This window comes from Lepus europaeus, chromosome 23 (assembly GCF_033115175.1).
Source record: "Lepus europaeus isolate LE1 chromosome 23, mLepTim1.pri, whole genome shotgun sequence".
In the NCBI taxonomy this organism is placed as follows: domain Eukaryota; kingdom Metazoa; phylum Chordata; class Mammalia; order Lagomorpha; family Leporidae; genus Lepus; species Lepus europaeus.
Window position 1 is genome coordinate 28,157,371 of NC_084849.1, and position 22,150 is coordinate 28,179,520.

General features: G+C 51.6%; 1 pseudogene; it reads right to left on the minus strand.

Annotated features, from left to right (window-relative positions):
* Positions 1-7,249: 7,249 nt before the first annotated feature.
* LOC133752059 (coiled-coil domain-containing protein 85C-like) lies at positions 7,250-14,436 on the minus strand (annotated as a pseudogene).
* Positions 14,437-22,150: the final 7,714 nt, after the last annotated feature.

Consider the following 22,150-nt stretch of genomic DNA (forward strand, 5'->3'; position numbering starts at 1 on the left):
TTTAGCCTCCAAACCTGTGAGCTGAATAAACCTGCTTACTTCATACAGTTAGTTTGCCTTGGGCGTTTCATTACAGTAACAGAAGCTGACTAGTCGTCTTTGTTATTTTATTTCTCCTTGTATATCTGTCTTCTTCTTAATCTTCTTTGGTCTACAGCTCTTTATGCAATTTCTGGATTTCAATGTTTAGCTCATTACAGCTAACTATTCACAACTCCCAAAATGTACATTTAATATACTGTTTGCAATATGCCCTAAAAGTTCACATGTAGGGGCCGGCTCTGTGGTGTAGCAGGTAACGCCACCACCTGCAGGGCGAGCATCCCATATGGGCACTGGTTCGAGACCCAGCTGCTCCACTTCCGATCCAGCTCTCTGCTATGGCCTGGGAAAGCAGTAGAAGATGGCCCAAGACTTTGGGCCCCTGCACCCGCGTGGGAGACCCGGAAGAACCTCCTGGATCCTGGCTTCGGATCAGTGCAGCTCTGGCCACTCTGGCCAATTGGAGAGTGAACCAGAGGATAGAAGACTTTATCTATCTCTCTCTCTCTCTCTCTCTCTCTCTTCCCCCCTCCTCTCTCTCTCTGCCTCTGACTTTCAAATAAATAAATCTTTTTTTAAAAAAGTTGACATGCAGTGTTTTCATTGCCATTCAGTTCTAAACGTGATTTTTTGACTTTCCAGTCCACAAGCTACATAATAACATGCTACTTAATTTTCAGATTCAAGCGATTTTAGAAACTGTTCTTTAGGTTTTACTTTCTAATTTTCATCCTTCTGAACACAGTGTTTGATATCTATCCACTGATTAGTAATCTAAAACCTCTTTTACAGCCTAATTATGGGCAATTTTTTTAAAATGTAAATGTGCTTGAAAAGAATGTTTATATTTTGTTTGCTTGGTGCAGAAAATTTTATACAACTAAGATACACAAATTGATATCACCGTATAACCTAGCCTGTTAGTTGCACCGCTTAGATTCTGGAGGGCTCTGACTTTTCTGTCATGATTGCTTCCAGAGGGAGTACTAACATCTCTGACCACAGCTAATGTTGTTACATGTGGCACCCAAGCTGGCACCGTGAGAAAAGACAAAGAAACTAAAGGCTCAGGAGAGAAAGAGAAAGATGAAGCTTTTCATTATTCATAGATGATATACTATGTGAATTAAAATTTATATAAAGTTTTTAGCATTTTTCTTTTTTCTTTTTTTTAAGAGGCAGAGTGAACAGTGAGAGAGATAGAGACAGAGAGAAAGGTCTTCCTTTTTCCGTTGGTTCACCCCCCAATGGCCGCTGCGCTGTGGTGATCCGAAGCCAGGAGCCAGGTGCTTCTCCGGGTCTCCCATGCAGGTGCAGGGTCCAAGCACTTGGGCCGTCCTCCACTGCCTTCCCGGGGCACAGCAGAGAGCTGGACTGGAAGAGGAGCAAACGGGACAGAATCTGGCACCCCGACCGGGACTAGAACCCGGGGTGCTGGTGCCACAGGCGGAGGATTAGCCTAGTGAGCCGCGGCACCAGCCTAAAGGTTTTAGTATTAATGCTAGTATCTAGGTAGCTGACAAAAGAAGAAATTTAAATTTGCCCGCCTGGCGCTGTGGTGCAGCGGGTTAACGCCCTGGTCTGAAGCGCCGGCATCCCATATGGGCACCAGTTTGAAACCCAGCTGCTCCACTTCCCATCCCGCTCTCTGCTATGGCCTGGGAAAGCAGTAGAAGATGGCCCAAGACCTTGGGTCCCTGAACCCATGTGGGAGACTCAGAAGAAGCTTCTGGCTCCTGGCTTCGGATCAGCACAGCTCTGGCTATTGCGGCCATTGGGGAGTGAACTACCGGATGGAAGACCTCTGTCTCTCTGCCTTTCCTCTCTCTGTGTAACTCTTTCAAATAAATAAATGAATCTTTTAAAAATTTGCATTTCTGTACATAAATGATAAAGAATTAGGACATGTCATTTAAGAAGCATTACTGATCAGAAGAACCAAGCATATAAGGTCACTAGGGGTCAGACAGGTGTAACAGAGATGCACACCCAAGAATGGAGCATCAGGGATTGTGATGGTGAACACTGGAAATCACACCTGTGAACTAGCTAACTTTATTCTGGTAGCCATACACAGCAGAGGGACGCTACCATCCTGAAATGAGGTCTTGAGGTGGACATAGGCTGGTGGGTAGGATGCTGTTAGGACACGTGTGCCCATGTACCCATGTGGCAGTGCCTGGGTTTGAGTCCCAGCTCCACTCCTGCTCATGTGCACGCTGGGAGGCAGCAGGTGATGGCTCCAGTGGGTGGGTTCCCATCACCCATGTGGGAGACCTGGATTGAGTTCCAGCCTCCCAGTTCTGTGTGGCCCAGCCCTGGCCATCTGTGAGCATCTGGGGATGGGGAGAGAACCAGCAGATAGATGAGAGCACTTTTTATTTTATCTGTCTCTGCCTCTCCAATAAAAATCTTAAAAATCCCTAAAAAGGAAAACGTTTATAGTTGTTTACTGACATGCAAAGATGTTTGAACCATGTTTACGAGTAAAAAGAAAACCAAGAGATGTCCGAGAACAGCAGCAGCATGCTCCCAGTTATGTAAGATAATGCATACACGCCTACTTGCTTTATGCACTAAACGGCATCTGGCAGCAGGTTCACTAAGATACTGTGTGTCACCTTCCGATGGGATTTTGGTGATTTCATGTTCGAACTTTTCTTTATAGTGTGACTCTGCCAGTGAGGATGTGGCATTGTTATTCTCAGGTATGGCTATGTACTGGTTCCTTTTTTAAAAAAAAAGATTTTTTGTATTTATTTGACAGGTAGAGTTACAGAGAGAGAGAGAGAGAGAGAGAGAGAGAGAGAGAAAGGTCTTCCTTCCATTGGGTCACTCCCCAAACAGCCACAATGGCCAGAGCTGTGCCAATCCGAAGCCAGGAGCCAGGTGCTTCCTCCTGGTCTCCCATGGGGTGCAGGTCCCAAGCATCTGGGCCATCCTCCACTGCACTCCTGGACCACAGCAGAGAGCTGGACAGGAAGAGGAGCAACTGGGACAGAACCCGGCGCCCATATGGGATGCCGGCACCGCAGGTGGAGGGTTAACCTACTGCGCCACGGCGCTGGCCCCTATGTGCTGGTTCTTAACTGGGGTACTGGTCAAACAGATGCTTCCTCATCATTCTTCTGATGTACATTTCACTATAATGATATTTTAAAAGAATGTATCACTGTTACAAGCAGAGCAAAAAAAAAAAAGCCATTGTTCATTTCCAACAAAATTGTGCTTTTTAGACAATGATAGGAAAAAATTCAAGAGTTGATATGTTGTAGATGGGGCTGTGGAAGAAACAGTTTAATTTGTATTTATTTATTTTCATTTTATTTGAAGGGAGAGAGACAAATGCAGAGAGAGAGAGAGAGAGAGATCTTCCATCCACTGATTCACTCCCTCAGTTATTTGCAATGGCTGAAGCCAGGAGCTGGGAACTCAGCCCAGGTCTCCCACGTGGCTGGCAGGAGCCCAGCTGCTTGCGCCTTCATCTGCTGCTTCCCAGGCAGCACGTCAGCAGGAAGCGGGGATCAGCAGTGGAGCCGACACTCAAACCCAGGCATTCCAATACGGGGTGCAGGCATCCCAAGAACCACTGTGTCAAACAACCACCCCGAAAATCGCATTTCCATGGAACTTCTTACACTGCTATTTGGGCAATAAGTACAAATTGGTTGGGGAAATCTGACCACAGAGTGGACAGGTCCACAGTTCCTTCTAGCTGCAGACTGTGCTGGGGCCCGGAATGTCTGGCACACTCCCAAGATCCCATGAGCAGTGGTTCTAGTGACAAGGCCTCTAATTACCTGATCCGCACTCCAGGAGTAGAAGGTGAGGGAAGAGACACCGAAGATGAGTCCTGGCCAGGGGATGTTCCCAGAGACAGGATCACAGAAATGTGGAAAGCATCCGGGCGAAGGAGGTAGCACTCCGGCGTGGCAGTCCAGTAGCCATCACTGATGACCCTGGGGATGGCATCAAAGTACTTATTCAGCAGCTCCTGGTATCCTCCCACTGCAACAAAGGCTGAAAAAGATCACACTCGTCAGCTCCTTAAACAGAGTGTTCACATACCATACTTTTGATTTTAAACAAATGTTTGTTTTTTGTTTACTTAAAAGGCAGAAAGAGAGAGAGAGAGAGAGAGAGAGAGAGAGAGAGAGAGACCTTTCATCTCCTGGTTCATTCCCCAAATGCCTTCAAAAGCCAAGGCCAGGCTGATGCCAGGGTGCTAGAGTTCCATCCAAGTCTTCCATGTGGATGGCAGGGCCTCAAGCACCTGAGCCATCAGCAGCCTGGGAGGGTACAGACTAGCAGGAAGCTAGACCTGGAAGTGGACTCAACCCCAGGCACTCCATTATGGGATGCAGGCATCTGAAGTGGCATTTAAACTACTGTCCTCAAACCTGCCCTGTGGTCTCCATTTCTAGTCAACACTATACTAAGGTCCTAGCCAGTGTAATAAGGCAAGAAAAACAATTTTAGTCTAGAAAGGAAGGAAACAAAAGTGTAACATCTTGACCTGGGTGCTGGGTACCAGAGTGGTTTTGCTTTGATCTTTTATCAGTTTGCACTCCGATTTGTGTACTTTTCAGTTAAAAAGTTTATCAAAAATATAAAAACAGAAAAAATGAAGCAGATCTCTACTCAGTGACACAGAAAACCTGCCTGTAATATAGTACCAGTGGGAGAATAACTGGATGTAAAACTTTTTTTATTTTAAGATTTATTCATTTATTTGAAAGGCAGAGTTACAGATAGGGAGAGAGAGAGAGAGAGAGAGAGAGAGAGAGAGAGAGAGAGAGAGACTCCATCTGCTGGTTCACTCCCCAAATGACTGCAGTGGCTAGAGTTGTGCTGATCCAAAGCCAGGAGCCAGGAGCTTCTTCTGGGTCTGCCATGCGCGTGCAGGGTCCCAAGCACTTGGGCCATCTTCTGCTGCTTTCCCAGGCCACAGCAGAGAACTGGATCAGAAGTAGAGCAGCTGGGACTTGCCGGAGCCCATAAGGGATGCCAGCACTGCAGACAATGGCTTTACCCACTACTCCATGGCGCTGTGGCATAGCTGGTAAGGCCACCACCTGCAGCACCGGCATCCCATGGAGGGTGCCAGTTTGAGTCACTGATGCTCGACTTCTGATCCAGCTCTCTGCTGTGGCCTGGGAAAGCAGTGGAGGGTGGCCCAAGTGCTTCGGCCCCTGCACCCATGTGGGGACCTGGAAGAAGCTCCTGGTTCTTGGCTTCGAATCAGCCCAGCTCTGGCTATAGCAGCCATCTGGGGAATGAACCAGTGGATGGAAGACCTCTCTCTCTCTCTCTGCCTCTGCCTCTCTATAACTCTGCCTCTCGAATATCTATTCTTTTTCTCCCCAAATCAAAATGGCTCAACAGGAGGTAGAAACGGGCCGGGCACCCACGGCTCTGGCTGCGGGCGGGCGGCTGCAGGTCTCACCGCGGGCACCGCCTCAGAAGCCAGCGTTGCGCCCGCACAGCGTGAACAGACGCCTGTGCCGCTCCGCAGCCGTGCAGTCTGCTCCTTAAAAAATCAGTAGTCTGCAGTTTGCTCACTCTCGAGTCTCAAGAAAAAAAAATGAAAGGTCACTTTTTTCTCTTTAAACACCGGTGTGTGGCAAGAACTCGTGGAGAGAAACACGCCTGCCTAAAAACTCAGCAGATTCTGACTTCAGGGTGGCAGGCCCCTGAGCGGGGCTGGGCCAGTGGCCTCCTTCACGGTGGGGCTCTCAGCACCCCAGCCCAACGAGGGGCTCAGAGCTGAGGCTCCAGAGGGAGGGGCTGGCCCTGTGTCACCCTGCTAGTGGTTCAGGGTGATGCCACGGCCAAATGGCCGCCTGAGGCCCCAGCTGCTGGCTCTACGGCCACCAGCTGTACCCAGGCGCACAGTCGTGGCTCCATTGTGTCCCACGGGCAGTTCCACCCTCGCAAACCAGAGGCCACCAGCAGGGGCAGGAAGGGACAGGAGGGCTCTCAGGATGTGCTCCGCGGGTCCCTGGACACCACACAGCTTTAGGGACAGGGTCACTCCCCTCTGGAAGGGAAGGTCACTTCAAGGCCCACCTGCAGGGGACTGACCGATCCCAGGAGTCTACTCATTGCTTATTTCAGTGGTGGCCCGGCTACCTGATGTGCACACAACACACTCCCGGCTCAGCTCCAGGCAGCTGCGGTCCCACCCACTCCCGGGCTGCTCTGCGGCTCTGTGGATTCCAGGACCCAGAAGGTGCCTCTGGCGCTCCCAGCCCAGCTGCCCACCTGGGCAGGAATCGCCCAGTGCCATGACCAGCAGGTGTTCACCCAGCTTCAAGAGCACAGCCTGGTGACGGAAGCTCCTTCCAGAAAAAGCTCAGAGGGCTCCCTGGAACTGCACACGGCCCGTCCCCTGTTCAGCGCCCACTCAGCACGCCCTGGGCTGTGAGCCTTTCCCCTGAGTTAGGACCCAAGGGTGCCTCAGGCACACACAGTGGGAACAACCCCCGTGCCTTGGATCCCCAGGCCTCACAGGGGCCCAGGTGGGACCTGCCGGCCACACACGGCCCCTGGGCACCTCGCTCAGTACTGTGGAAGAGTGAGGAAGGTGCTGAAGCAGTGTGCGCAAGGTGGCCCGTTCCGTCCTAGGGCTCCAGGACCCAGGAGCTCATCGCACTGCCCACACGATCACCCGCTCTGGGCCTCGTCCTCACATGTCCTCACGTGTCCTCACGTGTCAGTTCCTGCTTCCCTTCACAGCTGACCCATGGAGCCGCCTCGGCAGTAGCCGACAGCCCTGAGGCTCAGAGGGGACTTGGTGAGTTTCCTTGTCCAGGACGTAGGGAGCCCAGTGCTGAGGGAGCCGGGGCAGGTGAAGGCTTGGCAGAGGCGGTGCCACGCACACCAGGACCCAGGCTCCAGTGGCATCGGTCCCTGTGTGGGCAGCAGGCCGCAGGGTGGAGGCTTGGTGAGGGCCCCTGTGGAGGGCGGGGCCCAGGAGCCATCACAGCAGCAGCAGCAGCTGCCTCGGGCCTCTTGCTAATGTAGCCGCGGCTTGGGGCCCAGAGACAGACAGGTCGGCAGCTTCTCGTCTTGGGATTTGCTGGTGAGTGAGGCGGGAGATGGAGGCCTGGCCAGGCCGGGCACGCCGCGTGCTATGTACAGTGCGCCCCCAGGTAGGTAGGTCTGGGCGCCAGGCGTGCCAGTCCACGGCCGGGGAGGACCGGCCCTACAAGGGCCCCTTGAACTGGTTGCCAGCCAGGTGCTGCCGGGTGGAGGGCTTGGAGCTGGCAGGGTCTCCCAGCTTCCTCCAGACCACGTTGCAGATCTCGCGGCCGATGGCCTTCTGCTTCTCGCTCAGGTCCTCCTCACAGCTGTCCTGGAGCTGCCGGTCCAGCTTCTCGTGCACCTCCAGGACCTTCATCGCATGCACAACAGCCTCGGGCTTCTGTCTGGCAGAGCTGGAGCCGGAGGAGGCAGGCGAGGGCAGCTCAGGCACAGGGCAGGCCGGGCCATTCGGCAGGCCGTCCTGGTAGGGCAGTGGCAGGGCAGCGAGCTGGGAAGCCTTTCCGCAGTGTCCGGAACCCTCCGGGGCCCGCCTGTGCCGGGAGCGTGTCACCTTCGAGCAGCTTCACCTTGGACTCCAGCTGCCTGACGTAGGTGGACGATGGATCGGCAAGCCACTGGGGATGCTGCGGTGATGCGGCGGCGCTGAGAGATCGTCCAGGGACCGGCGGTGACTCCGGCCTTGCCGCCGGGCGCCTTGAGCGGCCCGGGAGGCAGCAGCGCGGGTGGGACGTGGTGGTGGTGGTACTGGTCCGGGCTCCCGCCGCTGCCAGCACTGCAGGTGCTGTTCCCATCGCCCAGGTCGCGGGTCCCCGCGCCCGGTGCCGCCCGCCAGCGGCCCGCTCAGGCTGGCCTGGCTGTCGATGGAGCTGCGGGAGCCCGCGCCGCCGCCAACGCCGCGCGCTCCTCGCCCAGCAGCACCAGCTCCTTGAGCTCCAGGTTCTCGCGCAGCAGGGCCTCCTGTCGCGCCCGGAGCTCGCGCAGCTTCTGCTGCGAGCGGGCCACCCCGTGCCACACGGCGTCTGCTTGCGCCCCTTCTGCCGGTCGTCTTCGAGGAAGCAGCAGAGCTGGCGCAGCTCCTGGCTGTCGTCCTGCAGCCGCCGGTTCACGTCCCAGAGGCCGCGGATCTCCAGCAGGTGCAGCCGCCGCCGGTTCACGCCCCAGAGGCCGCGAATCTCCAGCAGGTGCAGCCGCCGCCGGTTCACGCCCCAGAGGCCGCGAATCTCCAGCAGGTGCAGCCGCCGCCGGTTCACGTCCTAGAGGCCGCGGATCTCCAGCGTGAGGCCCACCTTCTCGCCCTCGGCGCGCCGCCGCCGCCGCGCCAGCTCCTCCTTGCTCCAGCGCAGCATCTCCTCGTCGGGCACCTGGCTCAGCGCCTCCGCCTCCTCCTCCTCCGCCTCCGCCGCCGGGGCTTCGCCGTGGCGGGGCCGTCACCGCGGCATCGCCCTCGCCGAGCTGGCGCTCCCTGCGCTGAGGCTGCGCTGGGCCGGTCCGCGCGCGGGCGGGGGGCGGTTGGGGGCGCGCGTGGCCCGCCCCGCGCCACCTCGCGTGCCCTCACGCAGCGCCCGCTGGGCCGCCGGGGAGCCCGCGTGCCTGGGGACTCAGGAGCGGGCACGGCTGCTGCGTCAGCGGCCGCCGAGCCGGGCTCACCACGCTGGGGAGAAGCGGGTGGAGGCCCGCCCCCGGCCCCGCTCCCCGAGCCCCCCTGATTATCTGTAAGACACTAGTTAAGACAAGGTACATGAATATGATGAAATACAATGTAGATTACAAAAATAAAGTAGCTCTATTATGTGACAAAAATGATAATATATACTACATAATCTCATTAATTCTACGTGTCTATGACACTTGTGGACACATTTAGATATGCAGGATAGTGACTTCGGCAGTATATAGAACAAAATTCTGGGGACTAGAATTATGGTGATAAAGATGAAGTAGGGAGAAAATGTCAAGTTCTGTACTTGAACTGTAACATTTGTTTTCTTACAGCCAGCAACTGTCACATTCAAAATAAAAGAAATTCCTAGAGGCATTTAAAAAGGAACAAAAGACCTCCCAAGGCAATAATAACTTTTGAATGGAGTGGAAGTAACCACTCCATTCAAAACCAAAACTTGGCACCTGTGTTGTGGCGTAGCAGGTGAGGCTGCTGCCTGTAATGCTGGTATCCCATGTGGGTGCTGGTTCAAGTCCTGGCAGCTCCACTTCTGGTCCCGCCCCCTTAGGAAATGGCCTAAGTGCTTGGGCCCCTGCACCCTTGTAGGAGATCCAGAAGAAGCTTCTGGCTCCTGGCTCCCGACCGGCTCAGATCCAGCCATTGTGGCCATTTGGGGGGGGTGAACTAGCGGACGGAAGAGCTCTCTCTGTGTCTCTCCCTCCCTCTCCCTCTGTAACTCTGCCTTTCAAATAGATAAATAAATATTCAAAAAAAAAAAAAAAAACAAGCAAAAAAATCCAAACCCAACTCTTGGGGCCGGTGTTGTGGCAGTGAATTAAGCTGCTGCCTGTTAACGCCAGCATTCCATACGAACACTGGTTTGAGTTCCTGCTGTTCCACTTATAATCCAGCTCCCTGACGATGCGCCTGGGAAAGCAGCAGAAGATGGCCCAAGTACCTGGGCCCCTGTCACCCATGTGGGAGACCCAGATGGAGCTTCTGGGTCTTGGCGTCAGCCTGGTCCAGCCCTGGCTGATGTGGCCATCTGGGGAGTGAACCAGTGGATGGAAGATCTTTGTCTCTCTCTGAAACTCTGCCTTTCAAATGAAAAAAAGAAAACCTTAAAAAATCACAAAAAAATAAATATTATGCTTTTGATATGAGACACATGTAAAACTAAGTTATTAAGAAAGGTTGAGGGGTCAGTACTGTGGCGAAGCAGGTTAAAGCCCCGGCCTGAAGTTCCGGCATCCCATATGGGCGCCAGTTCAAGTCCCGGCTGCTCCATTTCTGATCCAGCTCCCTGCTATGGCCTGGGAAAGCAGTAGAAGATGGTCCAAGTCCTTGGGCCCCTGAACCCACGTAGGAGACTGGGAGGAAGCTCCTGGCTCCTGGCTTTGGATCGGCCCAGCTCCAGCCGTTGCAGACATCTGGGGACTGAACCAGCAGGTGAAAGACCCCTCTCTCTGTCTCTACCTCCCTCTGGAACTCTGTCTTTCAAATAAATAAAATAAATCTTAACAAAAAAAAAAAAAGAAAGAAAGAAAGGTTGAGGGGCAGGCATTTAGTGTAGCAATGAAGATGCTGCTTGGGATGCTCACCTCTTATATTAGAGCTGGACACTAGCCCTGCAAGATCTTTTTTATTTTTAAGATTTATTTTATTTATTTGAAAGACAGAGTTACAGAGAGAGGTAGAGCCCGAGAGAGAGAGAAAGAGAGGTCTTCCATCCACTGGTTCACTTGCCAGATGGCTGCAATAGCCAGAGCTGAGCTAATGCAAGGCCAGGAGCCCAAGGGCTTTGGCCATCTTCTGGGGCTTTCCCAGGTCATAGCAGAGACCTGGATCATAAGTGGAGCAGCCAGGACTCGAGGTGGTGCCCATGTGGGATACTGGCACTGCAGGTGACAGCTTTACCCACTATGCCACAGAGCCAGCCCCGAGGTGTCATTTTTTTTTTAAGATTTTTATTTATTTATTTGAATGGTTGAGTTACAGAGAGAGGGAAAGACAGATAGGTCTTCCGTCCGCTGGTTCATTCCCCAAATGGCCACAACTGCTGAGCCACACAATTAGCTGAGCCAATCTGAAACCAGGAGCCAGGAGTTTCTTCCAGGTCTCCCATGTGGGAGCAGGGGCCCAAGCACTTGGGCTATCCTCTGCTGCTCTCCCAGGCCACAGCTGAGAGCTGGACCGGAAATGAAGCAGCTGGGACTTGAATCGGCGCCCATACGGGATGCCGGCACTGCAGGCCGGGGCTTTAACCCACTGTGCCACAGTGCCGGCCCCCGGGTTTCACTTCCAATCCAGATTCCTGGTAACACACACCTTGGGAGGCAGCAGATGGTGGTTTAGGTAGCTGATTCTCCACCCCCCATGTGAGAGATGTGGACTGAGTTCCTGGCTTTTGGTTTTGGCCTGGCCTAGCCCTAGCTGTTGTGGACACCTGGGGAGTGAATCCCTGGATGGAAGCTCTCCCTCTGTTTCTCTGCCTTTTAAAGGAAAATGAAAATTTTAAAAAGGCTTCAAACAACAAAGCCTTTTAGGTGAATAAAAACAAAAGAACAGGCTGGCGCCCATGGCTCAGTAGGCTAATCCTCCGCCTTGCAGCGCCGGCACACCGGGTTCTAGTCCCGGTCGGGGCACCAATCCTGTCCCGGTTGCCCCTCTTCCAGGCCAGCTCTCTGCTGTGGCCAGGGAGTGCAGTGGAGGATGGCCCAAGTGCTTGGGCCCTGCACCCGCATGGGAGACCAGGAGAAGCACCTGGCTCCTGCCATCGGAACAGCGCGGTGCGCCGGCCGCAGCGCGCCTACCGCGGTGGCCATTGGAGGGTGAACCAACGGCAAAAAGGAAGACCTTTCTCTCTGTCTCCCTCTACTGTCCACTCTGCCTGTCAAAAAACAAAACAAAACAAAACATAGCACTGACAATGTTAATACAAGATAAAGTATTATACAAGAACAAAAGCATTAAACAAAAGAATTTTTTAAAAAAGATTCATTTATTTATTTGAAAGGCAGAGTTACAGAGAGGCAGAGACAGAGACAGAGAGAGAGGCCTTCCAACCACTGGTTCACTCCCCAGATGGCTGCAATGGCCACAACTGTGCAGATCTGAAGCCAGGAGCCAAGAGCCTCCTCTGGATCTCCAATGCTGGTGCAGGGGCCCAAGGACCTGGGCCATCTTCTACTGCTTTCCCAGGCCACAGCAGAGAGCTGGATCAGAAGTGGAGCAGCTGGGACTCAAACTGGTGCCCCTATGGGATGCTGGCCCTGTAGGTGGCAGCTTTACTGGCTATACCACAGCACTGGCCACAACAAAGGAATTTTTTTAAAAAGTAACTATCCAAGGTAAAATGCACAAATTAGACATAGTTCAGAATATGCATGTATCAGGCCGGTGCCGTGGCTCAACACGCTAATCCTCCGCCTAGCGGCGCCGGCACACCAGGTTCTAGTCCCGGTTGGGGTGCCAGATTCTGTCCTGGATGCCCCTCTTCCAGGCCAGCTCTCTGCTGTGGCCCAGGAGTGCAGTGGAGGATGGCCCAAGTGCTTGGGCCCTGCACCCCATGGGAGACCAGAGAAGCACCTGGCTCCTGCCTTCAGATCAGCGCGGTGGGCCGGCCGCAGCGCGCTGGCCACGGCGGCCATTGGAGGGTCAACCAACAGCAAAGGAAGACCTTTCTCTCTGTCTCTCTCTCTCTCTCTGTCCACTCTACCTGTCAAAAAAAATTAAATTAAAAATTAAAAAAGAATATGCATGTATCAAACACCTTAGCGGGGGAAAATGTAAGGCAACAAACAAAACCAAAGCCTTAGAGGAGGCACATTAATAAGTGAAGAATGGTAGTTATTTGTGCTATTAAGAATGTCTGTTAGGAGCCAGTGTTGTGGTGTCCCGGGAAAGTGACACTGGCATCCTATATGGGTTCCGATTCATGTCCCAGCTGCTCCATTTTCCATCAAGCTCCCTGTTAATGCACCTGGGAAAGCAGTGGAAGCTGGCCCAAGTGTTTGTCCTCTGTGACCTCATGGGACACCTGGAAGAAACTCCAGGCTTCTGGCTTCAGGCCCCGGGCCTTGCAGCCATCTGGGGAATGAACCAGCAGATGGAATATTTCTCTCTCTGTGTCTTCCCTTCTTTCTGTAACTATGACTCTCAAAATACATAAATAAAAAAAGAATGCTTGCTATATTTGTCATAGAACAAAATTATATATGATCTAAATTGCCTAATAAGTTCATAAATAGTGGAATGTCTACATAATTTAATACTATGCACATGAGTATAAAATACCTGTGCTATCTATGTTTATACAGGTCTGGAAAGACAGTCTCCAAATATTATTAAATGAAAATGACAGTTAAAAAGTCACCATTCAGGGGATAATGATGTGCTAAAGGCAGGTAAGCCATTGCCTACAGCACCAGCATCCCATATGGGTGCTGGTTTGTGTCCTGGCTGCTCCACTTCTCCACTTCTGATCCAGCTCTCTGCTATAGCCTGGGAAAGCAGTGGAAGATGGCCGAAGTCCTTGGCCCCTGCAATAGTGTGGGAGACCTGGAAAAAGCTCCTGGCTCCTGGCTTTGGCCTGGCCCAGCCCTGGCTGTTGCAGCCATTTGGGGAGTGAACCAGCGGATGGAAGACTCTCTCTCTCTCTCTCTCTCTCTCTCTCTCTCTCTGTATCTCAGCTTTTGAATAAATAACTCTTTAACAAAAAAGTTCTTGACTTTGAAAAAAAAAAAAAAGAGCAAAGGCCCTTAGGCTTTTCTTTTCTTTTCTTCTTCTTCTTCTTTTTTTTTTTTTTTTTTTTCGGTGATACCCAATTTATTACATCTCAACGTAAAAAGAGGGCTGGGGAGGGGGCGGCCACGGGAAGCCGCGCTCTGGATTGTCGCGCCCCAGACCGCGAGGGCTGAGGTCGCACAGGACGCAGGAGGTCTGCGGTTTCGGACAGGGTGGGCGCGGGCGATGCACTTCAACCATGAGAGGGGCCGGGGCGGGGCGGGGGTGAGGGGCTGCGGCGACACTACCGTGGCAGGGTCCCGGGGACCGGGTATTGCACTGAGCCAGGTGCGGGGGCGCGGGGCGCGGGAGTTCCCAGCTCACCCAGGTTGTACAGCACAGGAGTGCGGGCGCCGCCCACCGCTCGTGCTAGCAGCCACGGGGGAGGAGCGAGCGGGGGTGTCACCAAGGAGTTTGCAGATCTGAGGGTGGGGTCCTCGGGCCGCCCCCGGCAGAGAAGCCCCGCCTCTAGACGACGGGCCCGCCCCTAGACGGCGGACCACGCCCCGCCGGAGAGGCCCCGCCCCGGCGGCAGACCCGCCCCACCGGCCTCGCTCTGTAGCCTCAGACAAGGTCCCCAGAGGGTCTCGGCGTCTCCCGCTAGGGGCGTCCCTGGACGCGGGGTCCGGACGACGCCAGGCTGCGGACGCGGCCTCCCTGGTCCCTGTGGTCCCCCTGCCCCCGCCCCGGGGACCTGGCCCAGGCAGGCTGGTGCTGATGGGGTGGGGGCGGGCCAGCAGTGTGGAGATCTCCGTGCGCGCCATGAGGACCCAGAGCAGCGGGTACGCGGGTCGGCGCTCGGTGGTGGTGTGCGCTGGGGGCTCGGCCGTCCGCGTCTGTCCAGGGGCCGGGCAGCGCCTCCGGGCGGCGATGGGCACTGGGCTCCGGGTCTGGGAGTGCATAGAAGTTAAAAGTAGATGTCGGCGGCTGGCGTGTCCTCCCCGTCCGAGGCCTGGCTGGCGGGCTCCGAGGCGGCCTCCACGCCCGCGGCCGCCTCCTTGGGCACGATGATCTGCACGCTGCACGCGGGTTCCACCTGCACGGTGACCTGCCGCGGGTCCTCCTGGGGCTGGCCGTCGTGCCCCGAGGACTGCGTGCGCCGCCTGTACCGCGCGGTTGCTCCGATGTCTCCGACGGGGACTGCTCCGAGATGGACAGCGAGGTGGACGACAGGGTCGTGGCGATGGAGGCCGTCGTGGCTTCTTCCAAGGAAGGCGGCGTGCAGGGCAGGAGGTCGGGCCGGCCTTCGACCTCCAGCGTGGGGTAGCTGCGGGCCCCCGCAGGTCGTACTGCCTGTCCTCCCGCTCGCTGGGGATCTGGCTGGCCGAGAAGGCGGCCGTGGGCCCCAGGGGCTTCACGGCCAGCAACGCGCCGCGCCCCTTCTTGGACGGCGAGGACTTGAGGGAGTTCTTCCGGAAGACCGTGTTGCTCATGAACTTGAAGAAGCGCTCCGCGTAGACGCTGGGGCGGTGCACGGAGACGGTGTCTCCGTCGTGGACAGCGCCTTCCAGGTGTGTTCCAGCTTCTTGATGAACCTGTAGGACTGCAGGATGTCGATGGTGCCCATGTGCAGCAGCAGGTGCTCGCCGCGCCCATTCACGGCCGGGATCCCGCCCATCCTGTCCTTGGCCTCCATGGCCTCACCCCAACGTTCAAGGATATGGACTCGAGCTGGGGAGAGCTCCTAAGAGGCCAAGCCCAGGAGGGACGGAGGGGTGGATCAGCTGTGGCCTAATGTAGCTTGTTACAAACTGCTGCGCTTTCATTCAGGGTGACCTGGGAGTTTCTGGAGGATTTTAAGCCAAAAAACCTCACGGTCTGTTGAGATTTTTCAAACAACTTCTCTTTGGCCATGTTGTTGAGACTAGGCGTGGAGGAGCACAGGTAGAAGGAGGGATCCCACAGTGAGGACGGCAGCTTGGAACCCAGGGAAATGGTCAGATCCCAAGCAGCCGCAGGCAGAATTGCAGGATTTCCTGATGGACAGGGTGCTAGACGTGAGGCAATGAGGAAGGGCTGGGGATGACTCCAAGTTGGTCAACCTGAGCAACCAGAAGGATGGAGATGCTATTGACAGGATGGGGAACATTCGCAGAGGAAAAACCCAGCATTCCCTTTGAGATCTGTCCAAGGTGAGATTTCTGATGAACTTTTCAACTGAAGACAATAGCAGGCCATGCAACACACCAGTCTGAGCCCCAGCCAGAGACCTGGGTTCAGATACACATTTGGGACTGGTGAGCACGGAATGGGGTCTGAAGTCATGAGACCAGATGAGACTGCCGAGAGCTGAGGAGAGATCAGATCAGGAGTTCTGGTACCTTCAGCATTAAGAGGCTAGGGAGACCAGGACGTGGGCAGCGGCTGGTGCAGTGGTGGACATGAGCAAGGGTGATGGTCAACCCAACAGGGAAGGACTGGGACTGCGGGTTTCTAAAGCTACATCTGAGCCGGGTGAGAGGACCGAGAACTGGGCATGGGAATAAGTGCTGTGGAGGTCACTGGGGTTCCTGGCAGAAACCACTGATACCCAGCAGCTATCTGCTGGTTGAAAAAATACAAAAAGAAGAGTGAGAAATTTTTTATTTCATTCCAATTTCCTTTAAATATGCTACAATACAGTGTATTCATTCAGCCATAATTATATTGAAAAGTCACAGCAACAAATTAATAAATTGCAACACTGATATGTAAATACCGGGAATCATTAAACCATGTTGATGTATTTTGAAAACTCCCTCAAGTGTCTCAATCTTGTAAGACACAGGCTGCTGGTTCCCATTTTTCTGGGTACTGAAAACATGACTTTAAGGTCAAAGACAAGTTCAGACAAAGACTAGAAGTGGACTGGTGTTGTGGCATAGCGGACAGAGCCACCACCTGTGATGCCATCATACCATATGAATGCCAGTTCAAGTTCCAGCTGCTCCACTTCCGATCCAGCTCCCTGCTAATGTGCCTGGGAAAAGCAGTAGAAAATGGCCCAAGTGCTTGGGCTCCTTCCACCCTCGAGGGAGACTCAGAAGAAGCTCCTGGCTCTTGGCTTTGGCCAGGCCCAGCCCCAGCCCCAGTCCCAGCAGCCATCTTGGGAGGAAACCAGCAGATAGAACCCTCTCTGTAACTCTGACTTTCAAATAAATAAATACATCTTTTTAAAAAAAAGAAGAAGACTGGAGGTCTTATAGCCCAGGAAGAGATCCTGGTGATAAGGGTCCTCATCCAAAATAAATAAATAAATAAATAAATAAAGTAGGAGTCCTACATTAATCAATGTTTACAATAAGAGAAAAAAATTAACGCCTAATCCAGAAAGCTCACCCCAGGAAAAAGCATTTCCTCAAATCTCCCAGATACTGGGGAAAGATGTTTCTTTTAGGTTGTTTATGGCTGCACGTTCCTCTTCCCTCAAAGGAAGGCAGTCTGTCCTCCCGAGACCGGGCTTCTCTGCAGGAGAAGCTGCCCCATGTGAAAACCGCACACGTGCCACAGACTTCACCTCTGAGGCCAAAGAATAAACGATTAAATAAGGTCTTGGTTCTTGCACAATTTCCTGTTTGTACCTTACATTCTTATGTGGGCACTCTGTGTAGATTTTTACATCACAATAATAAACTGTGAAGATGGCTCAGGCTTGGCACAGTTCCCATCTTTCTCCCTAGGATGGCCCCCTGACCCCTACCCATGGGCAGAAAGCTGCTTGTACCGCTGTGGGGACTGTGAGTCCCTCTTCTTGGATGGAATAATTCTGTATGACAAATAAATATTTAATATACAAACAAAACCTATTTCTAGCCTTCTACCCTGCCCCCACCGTCAGCTTTGTGCTATTCCACAGCTCCATGTTTGGCCTCTTTTGCTCCCTTTCTGGAATGGTCTCACACTTCAGTTACCTGGAAAACACCTACTCCACCTCCAAATCCTGCTCAAACAACCCCGCCTCTCCAGGACCTTTCCTATCTCACAGTAAGTGTTCCCTCTACCCAGCAAGCCTGAGTTTACCTGCGCACCTCCTTTTAGGCTCCCTGTGCAGTACTGATTAATGTATTCTGATTAGACCAATATGCACCTAACTCCCATTCCAGAGGGTGGAGTTATCTATTTTTTGTCTGTGTCTTGGAACTTAGAACAGTACCTTATACTTACTGGGTACCTAATAAATGGTTATTGAACTAAACTGAGTGGACGAATGGAAATATTTAATTAAGAACCTTGAGTTAAGGGAAGGGCTGGCACTGTGGCATAGTAGGCTAAGTCTCCACGTGTGGCGCCAGCATCCTATATGGGTGCTGGTTCTTGTTCCGACTGCTCCTCTTCCAATCCAGCACTCTGCTTATGGCCTGAGAAATCAGTGGAAGATGGCCCAAGTCCTTGGTCCCCTGCATACGTGTGGGAGACCCAGAAAAAGCTCCTGGCTCCTGGCTTTGGATCGGCCCCGTTCTGGCCATTGTGGCCATTTGGGGAGTGAACCGGCAGATGGAAGACCTCTCTCTGTCTCTCCCTCTCTCTCTGTAACTCTACCTCTCAAATAAATAAAAAAATAAAATCTTTAACAAAAAGAGTTATGGGAACTACTGATTAAATGGCATTTCAGATTTAACAACTTAAAATTATTCTAAGTAAAAGACATGTAAATTAAAGTAATAAACAGCTAGGATGTGGCCCCCAGAGTGGAATGCCGCACGTGAGGCTTGCTCACCGGGAACCATGTGAGATTTCAGCTAGCCAGGAAGAAGTCTCCTATTGTCACACATCTGCGGGACAGCACAGCCTATAATACAATAATAATAATAAAAACAATAATATCCCAGTGGAATACGAGAGTCTAAACTGCTCCAAAGACACAGGTCTCTAAAGGAGATGGCCTTCATTTAGCAAATCCACACTTCCCCTCTTTCATCTGAAGGACAGAACCCATGGCAACAACAGCTGGGACTGGGCCAGGCTTGGGCCAAACACTCTATGACTCTAAAGATCTTCTAAAGAAAGGTATCAACAACGTGTTGGTAGAGGCACATTAGAACTTTAAAAAGGAATTTACACAATATTTTAAGAAGAAAGAAATTGCTGTTTCAATTAGAAAAGCACCAAACAGGGGCTGGCATTGTGGTGTAGTGGGTTAAGCCACCACCTGCAGTACCAGCATCCCATATAGTCACCAGTTCAAGTCCTACCTGCTCCATTTCCAAGACAGCTCCCTGCTAATGGCCTGGGAAAGCAGCAGAAGATAGCCCAGTCCTTGGGCCCCTGCATCCATGTGGGAGAACTTAGAAGAAGCTCTTGGCTCCTGGCTTTGGCCTGGCCCAACCCTGGCCACTGCAGCCATTTGGGGAGTGAACCAGGGACGGAAAAGATCTCTGTCTCTCCCTCTCTCTGTGTAAATCAGCATTTCAACTAAATAAAATAAAATTTAAAAGAAAAACTTAAAAAGCACCAAACCAGAAGGAGAGATTCTGGGAAGAAGGTGACTTAGCACATGTCCCTGACTTCTTCCTCTAGACTAGCTATTTATTTATTTATAATTTGTATTATCTCATATATACAACACTATGTACATAGTAATTCTTCCCACTGTACCCGCCTTCCACTCGTTCTCCCCTGGTTCCTGCTCCCTCCCATGTTTTATCTGAGAAATAAAAATAAAAATAAATGAATGGCATAAAGACAACTGAGAGAAGTATTCCTCAACAGTCTATACAAGGGCTGATAGATCTTTTGGAACTCTCAGACATAACTATTACTTATGAGACATAATAATAGCCTCCTTTTAATATACTAAAAGAACAAGTTTTACTGTTGAGCTTCATGGTACCACTCTTTGGGAGACAGAAGTCCTTGGTGGGAAGTTAGTGCACAGTGACTCTTGTTGTTTATTTAACAAATAAGACTCTTATGGATGACATCAGTAATCACCAAGACTCTTGAGATGATCTGCCTCGCCAATGGAAGCCTTTTGGATCCACTAGCTGGACAAGGCCATAAGCAAAGTTCTCTCCTCCCTTCAGAGAAAAGTACATCCTTCCTTGGTGGCCCCCTTTTCCACTGGGGTCTCACCCACAGGGGTCTTTTATGTAGGACATCTTTTGCCCGAGTGTCTTGGCTTTCCATGCCTGATATGTTCCCCCTGGGCTTTCCAGCCACCTTGAAGTGCCTTAAAGGGCTGATTCTGACGTTGGAGCCTCCATGCTCTCTTTCTGGAAAAATACAACACCCACAGCAGCCAGGCTGATGCGGTGGAAAATGCATCCAACTTTCTCTAAGATGTCTGGGCTGAAACTATTAAAGAGAAAACAAACAAACAAAAGTGTAAGGCCCCCATGCCCTGCGTTAATATCTTTTAAGAGCCAAGGCACCAGCGGCAGAGTAAGACTCCCCAGTCCCTGTGGGGCTCAGCAGTCAGAAGCTTATGAATGTTTTCAGAAAGGAGGCCCAACTGTGCAAACGTGGGCACTTCTGGTCTGTGGGAAGAGGGCGTTGTGTTTAATAATGGGAAGAAAATAAAATTAAAACACCTCTCATCTATCATATAATAAAGGTAAATTCCAGAGGGTCTGAGATTGAATCACTTAAAATCTATAAAAATGTTATTAAAATGTTTAGAATAATACTTGTGCAATCTTGGGGTGGGAGAAAATCAAGTGACTTCTGCAAAATGAATAAAATTTCTAATAACAAAAAGACACTATTGAGAGCAGTGATTCTCAACCAGGGGTGATTTCCCCACCCCCTTAGGGAGCATCTGGCAACATCTGGAGACAGCTTTGACAGCCACAAGTTCTCTCTCTCTCTCCCTGTAACTCTTTCAAATAAATAAATAAACAAACCTTAAAATAAAAATAATGGCAGTAAAGGAGAGGTAGTCTCTACTCTCTTAAGAAAACCTTGTGGAAATATATTAAACACTGTTTAATCAAATTTGAAAGGAACATTTAGAGTCTAGGAGTATAGTGATTCTTTCCAACATACCCACCCTGACACTCACTCTCTTTGGTTTTGTTTGTTTGTTTGTTTTTGTTTTGTTTTGTTTTTGACAGGCAGAGTGGACAGTGAGAGAGAGAGAGACAGAGAGAAAGGTCTTCCTTTTTCTGTTGGTTCACCCTCCAATGACCACTGCGGCCAGCACACCGCACTGATCCGAAAGCAGGAGCCAGGTGCTTCTGCTGGTCTCCTATGCGGGTGCAGGACCCAAGGACTTGGGCCATCCTCCATTGCACTTCTGGGCCACAGTAGAGAGCTGGCCTGGAAGAGGAGCAACCGTGACAGAATCCGGTGCCCCAACCGGGACCAGAACCCAGTGTGCCGGTGCCACAGGTAGAGGATTAGCCTATTGAGCCTCAGCGCCGGCCCCTGCCACTCACTCTCTCACCCCTCCTCCTCCTCCCTCTCCCATTCCCAGTCCCATTCTCCACTAAGATCTATTGGTGATGTATGCATTTTAAATCTGGGCCTGCCATGACTCTCCTTGACATGTTTGTCCCTTAAATTGTGCTTACACAAATTTTTTGGTCGATAGTACTAAGACCTGCTATTGTAACTAGTGTGCTACAGCTTTTTCTACGTGCCATATCTCCTCCTATGCACTTTACATTCCCAGAGGTTAATCCATTTAATTCTCACTGTAAGCAAATCACCTGGGTCTTTGACAAGGGCAAGGAAGACTGTTTTGGTGCCCAGTCAGTAGTTTATGGTGGGGGCAGGCACTGTGGCGTAGACGGTTGGGCCTTAGCCTGCAGTGTCAGCATCCACACGGGCGCCGGTTCCTTGCATCCACTTGGGGGGTGAACCAGCTGATGGAAGTATCTCTCTCTCCTCCACTCTCTCTATCCCTGCCTTTCAAATAAACAAATAAATCTTCAAGTAAAAAAAGAAATGAAAACTTTTGAAAAAGCAAAATAAAAAAATAGAAAAAAAAAAGAGAAGTCAATGGTTTTGGCATCCAGAGCAAAATAATGTGGCCCTCATTTAGTACAGTGCTGCTCAATAGGAAGTCTAATGGGAATCACAGGTGCACTTTAAAGTTTCCATGAGCCACATTAAAAAAAAAAAGTAAGAGAGGGGGTGGGCATATGGCTCAGTGGTTATATCACTGCTTGGGACTCCTGCATCCCATATTGGAGTGCCTGGTTCAAGTCTTGGTTATTCAACTTCCCATCCAGTTTCGCTGGTTCTTGTAATTTAGCTTATTCATACACTGTACATAGTAGTGAGAAAATATCAGTACAGAGTGCCATTAAAATAATTAATTGCCTTCTGTTTCTTTCAACAGTTCCATAAGTGGTGAAGATTCATAGAACTTGCACATAAATACTGAATGCTCTTCGCAAGCATACCCACTCATGCTGCTTTTCATAGTTTGCTGTAAAAACTGATTTTGGAAAGAGTTCTTTATTTGAAAGGCAGAAGGAGGGAGAGACACAGGGACATCTTTCATCCACTGGTTCACTCCTCCAATAGCCATGATGTCAGGGTTGGCCAGGTGAAATACAGCAGCCTAGAACTCCATCTGGGTCTCCCACAAGAGTGACAAAGACCCAGCACTTGGGCTACCTGCCATTGCCTTCACAGCCATATTCGCTGGAAGCTAGGTCAGGAGTGGAGCTATCAGGACTGGAACTGGCA